Here is a 6000-nt window from a genome sequence, read left to right on the forward strand (position 1 = left end):
CTAAAATCAGAAAGAATTGAATTCAATGCTTTTTGTTCATTTTGCTTGTTTGTCGGATTTTGGGATGGACTCTTTGGCTTTGCTTTTCTTCTCCTCATTGGATTTTTCATGTTAAAAGTTGCAGAAGCCAGATGACAAGCTCATTTTGGTTCAACTTCAGCAACTGTGCATTGCATTGCCATGTAATGTAATGTAATGCAATGCTATCTATCTAGCTCTCCCTCTATACTTCCTTTTGGATAAACAGACATATTAGGCAAGCATTTTGGAGCTTTCACCTAAATAACTACAGGTGGTGAGATAAGCTGCACAATATAATTGACCTTTCAGTATATTGTTGCACACACACCATCTATTTAGCAAATGCCCTTGTTATCAACAGCAGCCTTTTAAACTCACCTGAGCTAACAGGTATGTGAGCTGGTTACTCTGCTGCGCTTAAAATTTCTTTTTTGGTTTGCTACAATGCCTTTTCTGAAACGTTGTCTCCCTCTGCTGGAACACTGACTTCTTTCATTTAATGCCTGCAGACTATAAAAGAGAAACCAACCCAAAAAGTTTGGTTGATTAGTCTGTGGCATTCTTTTAAACTGTTGCTTATGGCGGTCTCTGTGAGCTTCTCAGTGACATTCAGCCATCCAGGTATCCCGCCTGCAGTAGACGGAATGTGGCAATGGAACGCTGGCTGCGCGTGTCATAATAGGCTCTGAGCCTTTATATACCTGCGCACAGCAGCAGCCACCTTCAGTCTGCTGCTGGACAGCCAGCAGCAGCAGCAGCAGGAGAGGTAATTAATCAGCAACCCTCCTGCTAAGGGTAGACAGCTGCTCGTTCCACCCCCCCCCGCCTTAATTGGTTCTCCTCCCTTCCAACGGTGTTGAGGCGGGTGGGAACAGCCGGGGGTTGAGGGTACTGTGCTAAAAGAGGTGGAGTTATGCAGATCTAAAACGCGTGGATTGCAGCAGCAGCAAGCCGAAAAGTGCAGGCATGTGAGGGATCTAGAGGTTGACAGCATGTCTTCTTAACGGGAGTCCATGTGGCCATCTCCACAAATGGACTTTTCAGAATCCTTGGGTGGCACCGTAGTCGGAAACCAATTCTGGTTATCGCTTCTCGGCCTTTTGGCTAAGATCAAGTGTAGTATCTGTTCTTATCAGTTTAATATCTGATACGTCCCCTATCTGGGGACCATATATTAAATGGATTTTTAGAACAGGGAGATGGAAAAAGAGCTTGCTCTGTCCACTCCACGCATTGACCTGGTATTGCAGTATCTCCAGGACCGGTGCACCCCTTCTTTAATGCAGTTTCTAAAATCAGAAAGAATTGAATTCAATGCTTTTTGTTCATTTTGCTTGTTTGTCGGATTTTGGGATGGACTCTTTGGCTTTGCTTTTCTTCTCCTCATTGGATTTTTCATGTTAAAAGTTGCAGAAGCCAGATGACAAGCTCATTTTGGTTCAACTTCAGCAACTGTGCATTGCATTGCCATGTAATGTAATGTAATGCAATGCTATCTATCTAGCTCTCCCTCTATACTTCCTTTTGGATAAACAGACATATTAGGCAAGCATTTTGGAGCTTTCACCTAAATAACTACAGGTGGTGAGATAAGCTGCACAATATAATTGACCTTTCAGTATATTGTTGCACACACACCATCTATTTAGCAAATGCCCTTGTTATCAACAGCAGCCTTTTAAACTCACCTGAGCTAACAGGTATGTGAGCTGGTTACTCTGCTGCGCTTAAAATTTCTTTTTTGGTTTGCTACAATGCCTTTTCTGAAACGTTGTCTCCCTCTGCTGGAACACTGACTTCTTTCATTTAATGCCTGCAGACTATAAAAGAGAAACCAACCCAAAAAGTTTGGTTGATTAGTCTGTGGCATTCTTTTAAACTGTTGCTTATGGCGGTCTCTGTGAGCTTCTCAGTGACATTCAGCCATCCAGGTATCCCGCCTGCAGTAGACGGAATGTGGCAATGGAACGCTGGCTGCGCGTGTCATAATAGGCTCTGAGCCTTTATATACCTGCGCACAGCAGCAGCCACCTTCAGTCTGCTGCTGGACAGCCAGCAGCAGCAGCAGCAGGAGAGGTAATTAATCAGCAACCCTCCTGCTAAGGGTAGACAGCTGCTCGTTCCACCCCCCCCCCCCCCCCCCGCCTTAATTGGTTCTCCTCCCTTCCAACGGTGTTGAGGCGGGTGGGAACAGCCGGGGGTTGAGGGTACTGTGCTAAAAGAGGTGGAGTTATGCAGATCTAAAACGCGTGGATTGCAGCAGCAGCAAGCCGAAAAGTGCAGGCATGTGAGGGATCTAGAGGTTGACAGCATGTCTTCTTAACGGGAGTCCAGGTGGCCATCTCCACAAATGGACTTTTCAGAATCCTTGGGTGGCACCGTAGTCGGAAACCAATTCTGGTTATCGCTTCTCGGCCTTTTGGCTAAGATCAAGTGTAGTATCTGTTCTTATCAGTTTAATATCTGATACGTCCCCTATCTGGGGACCATATATTAAATGGATTTTTAGAACAGGGAGATGGAAAAAGAGCTTGCTCTGTCCACTCCACGCATTGACCTGGTATTGCAGTATCTCCAGGACCGGTGCACCCCTTCTTTAATGCAGTTTCTAAAATCAGAAAGAATTGAATTCAATGCTTTTTGTTCATTTTGCTTGTTTGTCGGATTTTGGGATGGACTCTTTGGCTTTGCTTTTCTTCTCCTCATTGGATTTTTCATGTTAAAAGTTGCAGAAGCCAGATGACAAGCTCATTTTGGTTCAACTTCAGCAACTGTGCATTGCATTGCCATGTAATGTAATGTAATGCAATGCTATCTATCTAGCTCTCCCTCTATACTTCCTTTTGGATAAACAGACATATTAGGCAAGCATTTTGGAGCTTTCACCTAAATAACTACAGGTGGTGAGATAAGCTGCACAATATAATTGACCTTTCAGTATATTGTTGCACACACACCATCTATTTAGCAAATGCCCTTGTTATCAACAGCAGCCTTTTAAACTCACCTGAGCTAACAGGTATGTGAGCTGGTTACTCTGCTGCGCTTAAAATTTCTTTTTTGGTTTGCTACAATGCCTTTTCTGAAACGTTGTCTCCCTCTGCTGGAACACTGACTTCTTTCATTTAATGCCTGCAGACTATAAAAGAGAAACCAACCCAAAAAGTTTGGTTGATTAGTCTGTGGCATTCTTTTAAACTGTTGCTTATGGCGGTCTCTGTGAGCTTCTCAGTGACATTCAGCCATCCAGGTATCCCGCCTGCAGTAGACGGAATGTGGCAATGGAACGCTGGCTGCGCGTGTCATAATAGGCTCTGAGCCTTTATATACCTGCGCACAGCAGCAGCCACCTTCAGTCTGCTGCTGGACAGCCAGCAGCAGCAGCAGCAGGAGAGGTAATTAATCAGCAACCCTCCTGCTAAGGGTAGACAGCTGCTCGTTCCACCCCCCCCCGCCTTAATTGGTTCTCCTCCCTTCCAACGGTGTTGAGGCGGGTGGGAACAGCCGGGGGTTGAGGGTACTGTGCTAAAAGAGGTGGAGTTATGCAGATCTAAAACGCGTGGATTGCAGCAGCAGCAAGCCGAAAAGTGCAGGCATGTGAGGGATCTAGAGGTTGACAGCATGTCTTCTTAACGGGAGTCCATGTGGCCATCTCCACAAATGGACTTTTCAGAATCCTTGGGTGGCACCGTAGTCGGAAACCAATTCTGGTTATCGCTTCTCGGCCTTTTGGCTAAGATCAAGTGTAGTATCTGTTCTTATCAGTTTAATATCTGATACGTCCCCTATCTGGGGACCATATATTAAATGGATTTTTAGAACAGGGAGATGGAAAAAGAGCTTGCTCTGTCCACTCCACGCATTGACCTGGTATTGCAGTATCTCCAGGACCGGTGCACCCCTTCTTTAATGCAGTTTCTAAAATCAGAAAGAATTGAATTCAATGCTTTTTGTTCATTTTGCTTGTTTGTCGGATTTTGGGATGGACTCTTTGGCTTTGCTTTTCTTCTCCTCATTGGATTTTTCATATTAAAAGTTGCAGAAGCCAGATGACAAGCTCATTTTGGTTCAACTTCAGCAACTGTGCATTGCATTGCCATGTAATGTAATGTAATGCAATGCTATCTATCTAGCTCTCCCTCTATACTTCCTTTTGGATAAACAGACATATTAGGCAAGCATTTTGGAGCTTTCACCTAAATAACTACAGGTGGTGAGATAAGCTGCACAATATAATTGACCTTTCAGTATATTGTTGCACACACACCATCTATTTAGCAAATGCCCTTGTTATCAACAGCAGCCTTTTAAACTCACCTGAGCTAACAGGTATGTGAGCTGGTTACTCTGCTGCGCTTAAAATTTCTTTTTTGGTTTGCTACAATGCCTTTTCTGAAACGTTGTCTCCCTCTGCTGGAACACTGACTTCTTTCATTTAATGCCTGCAGACTATAAAAGAGAAACCAACCCAAAAAGTTTGGTTGATTAGTCTGTGGCATTCTTTTAAACTGTTGCTTATGGCGGTCTCTGTGAGCTTCTCAGTGACATTCAGCCATCCAGGTATCCCGCCTGCAGTAGACGGAATGTGGCAATGGAACGCTGGCTGCGCGTGTCATAATAGGCTCTGAGCCTTTATATACCTGCGCACAGCAGCAGCCACCTTCAGTCTGCTGCTGGACAGCCAGCAGCAGCAGCAGCAGGAGAGGTAATTAATCAGCAACCCTCCTGCTAAGGGTAGACAGCTGCTCGTTCCACCCCCCCCCCCCCCCCCGCCTTAATTGGTTCTCCTCCCTTCCAACGGTGTTGAGGCGGGTGGGAACAGCCGGGGGTTGAGGGTACTGTGCTAAAAGAGGTGGAGTTATGCAGATCTAAAACGCGTGGATTGCAGCAGCAGCAAGCCGAAAAGTGCAGGCATGTGAGGGATCTAGAGGTTGACAGCATGTCTTCTTAACGGGAGTCCAGGTGGCCATCTCCACAAATGGACTTTTCAGAATCCTTGGGTGGCACCGTAGTCGGAAACCAATTCTGGTTATCGCTTCTCGGCCTTTTGGCTAAGATCAAGTGTAGTATCTGTTCTTATCAGTTTAATATCTGATACGTCCCCTATCTGGGGACCATATATTAAATGGATTTTTAGAACAGGGAGATGGAAAAAGAGCTTGCTCTGTCCACTCCACGCATTGACCTGGTATTGCAGTATCTCCAGGACCGGTGCACCCCTTCTTTAATGCAGTTTCTAAAATCAGAAAGAATTGAATTCAATGCTTTTTGTTCATTTTGCTTGTTTGTCGGATTTTGGGATGGACTCTTTGGCTTTGCTTTTCTTCTCCTCATTGGATTTTTCATGTTAAAAGTTGCAGAAGCCAGATGACAAGCTCATTTTGGTTCAACTTCAGCAACTGTGCATTGCATTGCCATGTAATGTAATGTAATGCAATGCTATCTATCTAGCTCTCCCTCTATACTTCCTTTTGGATAAACAGACATATTAGGCAAGCATTTTGGAGCTTTCACCTAAATAACTACAGGTGGTGAGATAAGCTGCACAATATAATTGACCTTTCAGTATATTGTTGCACACACACCATCTATTTAGCAAATGCCCTTGTTATCAACAGCAGCCTTTTAAACTCACCTGAGCTAACAGGTATGTGAGCTGGTTACTCTGCTGCGCTTAAAATTTCTTTTTTGGTTTGCTACAATGCCTTTTCTGAAACGTTGTCTCCCTCTGCTGGAACACTGACTTCTTTCATTTAATGCCTGCAGACTATAAAAGAGAAACCAACCCAAAAAGTTTGGTTGATTAGTCTGTGGCATTCTTTTAAACTGTTGCTTATGGCGGTCTCTGTGAGCTTCTCAGTGACATTCAGCCATCCAGGTATCCCGCCTGCAGTAGACGGAATGTGGCAATGGAACGCTGGCTGCGCGTGTCATAATAGGCTCTGAGCCTTTATATACCTGCGCACAGCAGCAGCCACC

The 6000-nt window shown here is 44.7% G+C and overlaps 4 non-coding genes across 4 annotated transcripts; all 4 read left to right on the forward strand.

Annotated features, from left to right (window-relative positions):
* The first annotated feature begins 1105 nt into the window (after window positions 1-1105).
* On the forward strand, window positions 1106-1296 carry LOC141237819 (U2 spliceosomal RNA). The gene has a single exon (XR_012303343.1). It is a non-coding gene; the product is annotated as a U2 spliceosomal RNA (small nuclear RNA).
* A 1128-nt stretch (window positions 1297-2424) lies between these two features.
* On the forward strand, window positions 2425-2615 carry LOC141237820 (U2 spliceosomal RNA). Its single transcript, XR_012303344.1, has one exon. It is a non-coding gene; the product is annotated as a U2 spliceosomal RNA (small nuclear RNA).
* Window positions 2616-3734: 1119 nt separating this feature from the next.
* Window positions 3735-3925, forward strand: LOC141237821 (U2 spliceosomal RNA). The gene has a single exon (XR_012303345.1). It is a non-coding gene; the product is annotated as a U2 spliceosomal RNA (small nuclear RNA).
* A 1127-nt stretch (window positions 3926-5052) lies between these two features.
* On the forward strand, window positions 5053-5243 carry LOC141237822 (U2 spliceosomal RNA). Its single transcript, XR_012303346.1, has one exon. It is a non-coding gene; the product is annotated as a U2 spliceosomal RNA (small nuclear RNA).
* The last annotated feature ends 757 nt before the right edge of the window (window positions 5244-6000 follow it).

The sequence above is a fragment of the Phyllobates terribilis genome, unplaced genomic scaffold, assembly GCF_046119375.1.
Source record: "Phyllobates terribilis strain yellow unplaced genomic scaffold, ASM4611937v1 Scaffold_734__1_contigs__length_741531, whole genome shotgun sequence".
Lineage (NCBI taxonomy): Eukaryota > Metazoa > Chordata > Amphibia > Anura > Dendrobatidae > Phyllobates > Phyllobates terribilis.